Source organism: Danio rerio, chromosome 12, assembly GCF_049306965.1.
Source record: "Danio rerio strain Tuebingen ecotype United States chromosome 12, GRCz12tu, whole genome shotgun sequence".
Classification (NCBI taxonomy): Eukaryota; Metazoa; Chordata; class Actinopteri; order Cypriniformes; family Danionidae; genus Danio; species Danio rerio.
Genome location: NC_133187.1, coordinates 40093475 through 40100000, shown reverse-complemented (window position 1 = coordinate 40100000; position 6526 = coordinate 40093475). Strand labels below are relative to the sequence as shown.

General features: G+C 32.0%; 2 long non-coding RNA genes across 2 annotated transcripts in view; both read right to left on the bottom strand.

Annotated features, from left to right (window-relative positions):
- Positions 1-6526, bottom strand: part of LOC137496833 (uncharacterized) — a 565986-nt gene that overhangs the window by 300218 nt on the left and 259242 nt on the right. The gene's annotated exons all lie outside the window — the stretch shown is intronic.
- Positions 2186-4796, bottom strand: LOC101884792 (uncharacterized). Its single transcript, XR_222047.6, has 5 exons — positions 4731-4796; positions 3893-3937; positions 3516-3664; positions 3242-3332; positions 2186-2803 (listed from the first exon to the last, which is right to left on the bottom strand). It is a non-coding gene; the product is annotated as an uncharacterized lncRNA (long non-coding RNA).

Below are 6526 nucleotides of genomic sequence, written 5' to 3'. Positions count from 1 at the left end.
TTATGTTTGCATAAGGAAGATTTAAATGCAACAAGAACAGCAACAACTACATATTTTAGTTATTTTATTTTTTTGGGTGTGTAATGTTTTGTCTGCATTATTTCCGAATATGTTTGCTGTTAATTGTGATAATCCAGTGATATTTATAATTGTGCAGGGAGGTTTTAAGTAAGTTATTTCTTTAGTTTTGAAGTAGTGTACAGTACTTTAAAATGTGTTCCAGTATCAGTGTACATTTCTAAACATGTTTTTTGCTCCTATATTTGCACAAGGAGGTTTTAGGTGAGTTATTTTTATATTTTTGGTGTAGTATATAGTGTCTCATTATCAGTCTACATTTAAAACCACAATTTTTGCTATTAATTGCAATAATCCAGTGAGATTTATGTTTGCACAAGGTTTTAGGTCAGTTATTTCTATATTTTTGGTGTTGTGTTTAATGCTTTATAGTGTGTCAGTAATCGTCTACATTTCTAAACATGATATTTGCTTTTAATTGTAATAATCCAGTAAGATTTATATTTGCACAAGGAGTCTGACAGCAGCCAGTGCTTCACAAAGCATCTGATCTCACCAGGTAGCTTGCAGGCGGGCTTCTTCTAGTGTCTTAAAGATGTTGTCACAGTCCTTCTGGGTTTATTCTGCCTGAGATTGCTCTATTTTTCATAGACTCTATGATGATGAAATCAGATCTCTATGTGGAGCTCTGCATGTGCAAACGGAAATCTTACATAGATTATTAAATTGTAAAAAGCAATTTGTTACTTATAAAAGCACTGTTAAAAATTCTGGGTTCTGCACAAGTCCTTCATGCTGTCTTTATTGTTTTTTTTTTTTTTTTTTTTACAAATTGAATTGAATTGAACATAAAACAACTTAAAAACAACAAGTTAACTTAACTTTAAACAAGTAAGTAAACCCATTATAACTTGGAATTGTTAAGTTGACTGGTCTTTATTTTTATAATTATGCACATTAGCAACATATTTACTCACTTTTTAAGTAAAGTCAACTAATCGCTTTAAAAGCATCACGTTTACTCACTGTAAGTAAAGTCAACTAATCACTTTTTAAGTTTAAATAACAGAAAAAAAAGTCAAGTCACTTTTATTTCTTTAGCACTTCATATAATGTAAGCTGTCAAATCCACTTTACAGAGACGGTAAGGGGAAAATAAAATAAATAAACAAATAAATAAAAGTCTTACCATGTTTCTTTATATATTATGGGGCATGCTTAGCATGCCAGGTAGATATAATGCTGGTTTAGTTGAAGTTGGATTAAAATGAACCTAGTCAGATTCTGTGCAATGTAATATACATGAGCAGCTCCACCAACCCTAGCTTACTGTAGCAAGTTAGAGGCGAAAGTGGCAAAACAATAACAAAACTCCACCAATTTATGGAGGTGGAGAATAAATTTTAGGAGAAACCAGAATGGACAATGGGTAAAGAGGCTGAGCTGTAGTTTAAAAATGCTGGTGGCTTTGAGTTAAAAATAAATAAATAAATAAATAAATAAATAAATAAATAAATAAATAAATAAATAAATAAATAAATAAATAAATTCAATGTTTGGAAATGTAGACTGATGTTTACATTTTTCTTTCAACTTTTGGAAAAAAATTTGACAATAAAAAATACAACTATGTCACTGTTTACTCACCCTATTCTAGTTCCAAACGTTTACTTCTCATGTTCGTTCCAAATATTTCATAAGTTATGTTTAACAGAGTAGTTAGTTATTTCACTGTATTTCTTTAAATGTTTGTTCTTCTGCACTGTAAGCCCGGACAGGTTGATTGAACTTAAAAAATTTATGGAAACTCGCTGCCCTAAAAAAGTTAATTTCGTCTTGTTGAAAAAACAACACTTTTTAAGTTTATTGTACTTAAGATTTCAAATGCATTTTACTAAATATTTAGTTGACTGAAATAAAGGTTTTTAGTACAACACTATTGAAATCTTAGGTACAATAAACCTAAAAAGTATTGTTTTTTCAACAAGACGAAATTAGCTTTTTTAAGGCAGCGAGTTTCCATAAAGTTTTTAAGTTCAATCAACCTGAAAAAACTTAAAACATAAAATCTTGACTTGAATGTTATGACAGAAATACTTTTAACCTTAGCTATTCACAATAAATGATTTAATAAAAATACCCCTGGTTACAAACAAGAACAAAGAATAAAAATTGACTTTACACTTTATTTAAAATCATTTAGAAATATTACTCTGAAACAAGTGACAAAACAAGAAAATGCCTTGTATAACAATTAGTCAATATTTATTTTTATAAATTTCATTAAAACACCCGTTTAAAATATTTTAATAAATTTTTACAAACATATCCAAATAATAAACAACCACAGGATATTATTACATTGTAACATTATGGAATATTTACACTTGCCAAACACTAAAGCATAGTTTTAATTTATTTTATCTCACAGTTAGGACAGCAAGCCTGAAGGAGCATGCTTTTTCTGTACCAGTTTACATGACAAGTTGATTTTTAACAGCCAGAATCTTACCCTACAGCGTCTTCTTACCCAAACTTGTTGAATAAAAAGAATGGTATTGTCCATGCATTTTGTGTAGCCTAGGTGCAGTGCATAGGTTGATCCAAAAAGACACTTGGCCTGGGGTATATTGTCTATATTGTCCATTACAACATTTCCCTCCAAGATGATTCCCACAGCGGATGGGTGGAGGTGGAAGGACAGGGGTTGCAGTGCCACATCTTCATTTTCTCAGTTAAGAATTCCAACGGGCACATGTTGATTTGAGTCTCCATCATCTGAAGCCTGCCAACAATAAATAGATAACATAAATATATCTTAGAGGTGTACATTTGATTTTAATATATATTAATTGTATGTAATGTTTTTAGTTGTATGCAAGCATAATTTGTTAATTGTATACCCAAACATATCCAGTATTTAATTATATATAAAATATAAAAATACTACAAAATATTTTTGTATACAAGTCATTGCATACGGCATAAAAATATTTGATTTACTAAAGATTTTATGTTATTCTACTTATCACTTTAGAGTTTCAAAGGAGTTATAACATGAATTTAAATTTCATGTTGATCATTATTCTATTTATTAATGAACTACAATAAGACATTGCTTGGGTGATTTACTTATTGTTATTGCTAACATAAATGCACATTAAGAAACATAATGCAAAAAAAACTTAGATTAATATACAAAACATTTATTAATGATACTTACAAAACATGCTTTGAAGAACTGTTGGGTCATCACCAACAACTACTGGAAGCACTCAAACGGCAACACATGGCATGTCAGTGAGGTCAGACGCCTGAGGTGTTGCAGAGAAACAACATTGTATCATTTGTCAACATGAGAGAAAGGGCATTTTCATGTATTAAAATTTAGTCTCTGTTACTGAGGATTTCTAAAGTAATTATATAAATTTCAGAATTCAGCACACAATGGCATCAATTTATATCAAAGGCATGTACAAACAATGGCATACACAAACCTTGATATTTTGTAGAAGATAAAAATCTGTCCAGTGAATCCTCACTTAGACCTGAAGATCTGAATCAGCTGTGGGCAGTGATGATCAAGAGACCAATATAATTCTTGCTTAAAATTCTTCCACACTATTTGGTTGAATTATTGATACACCTGTAGTAGTAAAACACAAAAAAGTTCATTAACATCAGAGAAATGTCAAAATTAAACAACTGTCAAATTAGCATGTTATCATGTTTATCAATACTGTACTCATTTCATTACAAATACATTCCTGATATATGCATGGAATTGGCTGGCTTTTTGCATAGCTCCCATGTTTAAATCTGCAATGTTTTAATAAGTAGTATCTTTTGTCACAAGCAAATGAGCAATACTTACATTTTCATCTCATCCTGTTTGGCCTTGCTCTGATCTTTCTGCAATCTACAGTTACAAAAATATACATTAGATTAATAGCTGACAAAACACATTTACATATTTTGATCTGTTATCTCCAAATTTCCCACAAACAAATATTGTTAATCAAAAGAATTAGAGAGCTACAGTTAATTATTTATGTAGCTTTCATTCTAATTAACTGAAAATTCACTTGCTAAGACTGATGAGCACGAGGTTGAAAAACTGCCAACTAACATGAATTCGTATTTCCAAAGAAAGGGGCAAATCTCAATGTATTCTAGTCTGTTACTACTTTACTTGCAAAAAACGTTAAAAACAGCTCAGGTTAATGTTATGCTAAACATCTGACGATACATAACCACCACTGAAAAAATAATCATTTTACACAACAGATAACGCGGATGAATCATCGAATACAGCATCAATATTAAACTTTATACGTGACGACCTCATAAAGCATGTTTTCACGTACAGTAACTGTGACGTTAGTTATATAAGTTAGATGAAATGCGGCAGCTGTGATCGGTTATAACGTGGCATAAATGAACACGCTAACACAAGCAAAACTTACATTAATTTATTACATAATATATGGTCGATATCATAATCCTATTACGCACGTCTTTGCACTTTTCACGTCTTAGAGCTGTTAATAAACGTGGCAATGGCGGTTGCGATTGACCGGAACAATAACATGATCCTAACGTCAGACACAGCTTAATCTTACATGTGGTTTTCTTGCTAACGGTTACATACTTTGTTTATTAAAGGAAAACAATGTGGACTGTTTGAGACAAAAGTATGAAATCGTACTCACAGTGATCAGCAGCCATTAGAAAATGCGCGCTCACGCTGTATTCACCAGTGACGTCAGTCCAAAGACAAACAGCCAATCACATTTCCTCTTGCACATCACTCCTTTACCAATAGACTAAAATAAGCTTTGTTAAGTACATTCAATTTAAACATTCCAGTAGAATCAAAAATATCATGCAAATCGTACAATAAACTTAACAAATTGAGTAACTGAGCAAAAAAGTTGGTATTTATGTTTATTGAATCTAAGTATTTTGAATTAATACAACTTTAGGGATAACAGTGTGGAAACAGTCTTATGTCCCAAACTATGTCTAACAGAGCAAGGAAATTGTATGATGTATGTCTGATAGTAGTTTTTTTTTTTTCTTTTGGAGAAAGTTTTTGTTTTATTTCGAATACAATAAAAGCAGTTTTTATTTTATAAAAAACATTTTAAGGTTAACATTATTAGCCCCTTTAAGCTATTTTTTTTTTTGATAGTCTACAGAACAAACCATCATTATACAATAACTTGCCTATTTACCCTAACCTGCCTAGTTAACCTAATTAACCTTGTTAAGCCTTTAAATTTCACTTAAAACTAGTATCTTGAAAAATGTATTGTAAGATACGATGTACTGTCATCATTGCAAAGATAAAAATAAATGTGTTATTAAAATTATTAGGTTTAAAAATGTGTTGAAAGAATTTTTCACTCCATTAAACAGAAATTGGGGGAAAGTATACAGGGGGCTAATAATTCTGACTTCAACTGTATATAAACACTGGAAAACAGTAAGCATCGACTTCCATGGTATTCGTTTTGTGGCTGACAATGGTTACAGATTTTCTAATGCAAAAAAAAAAAAAAAGTGCAAAACAGCTTATTTTGTGTTAGAGAGAGAGTCATAAGTTCATACCTGCTTGAGGGAGAGTATAGTGAGTACATTTTAATCTTTTGGGGGAAACTACTCCATAATTTTTATTTTTATTTTTTTTATTTGGTGTTTTTTTTTTCAGTATTGAGCATTGCTGTAATCAGAACTCTGTAAACTTTCGTGGCTAAATTCTCCCTCCGCTCATTAAAAAAAAAAAATAAATAAATAAATAAATAAATAAAACAAAAACGCCAGCATCTCTCATCTCTTGAGCCTTTAATACAAGCAAGTGTAGAGCGGAGGCAGATAAAAACTAGAGAGTGAGTGATAGTACAGAGGGAAAAACTAGTGATTTGCTGTCAGGTGCTCAACTATCCGGTGGAGAAGAACTCGGAGAGTGTTTTTTTTTTTTTGCTCTCCCTGTGTGTCAATTACGGTGAGCTGCTCTGCACCTGCCGGTGGAGGCCTCCGTCATGGCTCTCTCCAGCTCCGCCGTCTACTCTCAACCACCAGCCGCTCTAATTGGGAACTTTATATATGGATAAAGGGGAAATGGGGACACCTCTTCCTTCCTTACTCGGCAATTAGACAGCGCTCGGACTGCTGAGATCAAGATCCCGGAGATGTCTCTCTTTCTTACTTTTATTCTTTCCTCCAGGCTCACTGCGGATGGAGTTTCTGGAGAAGAAGCGGGTCTTGTGGATCTTGTGACATTTAGTGTAGAGCTCTTTTGGGAAGGTCAGGAAGAATGCCATGGATAAAGTGGAAAAAAGATGAGAAGTGTTGCATACACTGCAAAAAATAGGCTATAACGGGTATAATAATAATAAAAAGGACATTTTTGTATATTGCTTTATTGCGTAATATACAGTTGAAGATGAAATCAATATCCTTTCGGTGAAATCAGTTTAATGAAGAGATTTAATGTCGGTTTCCC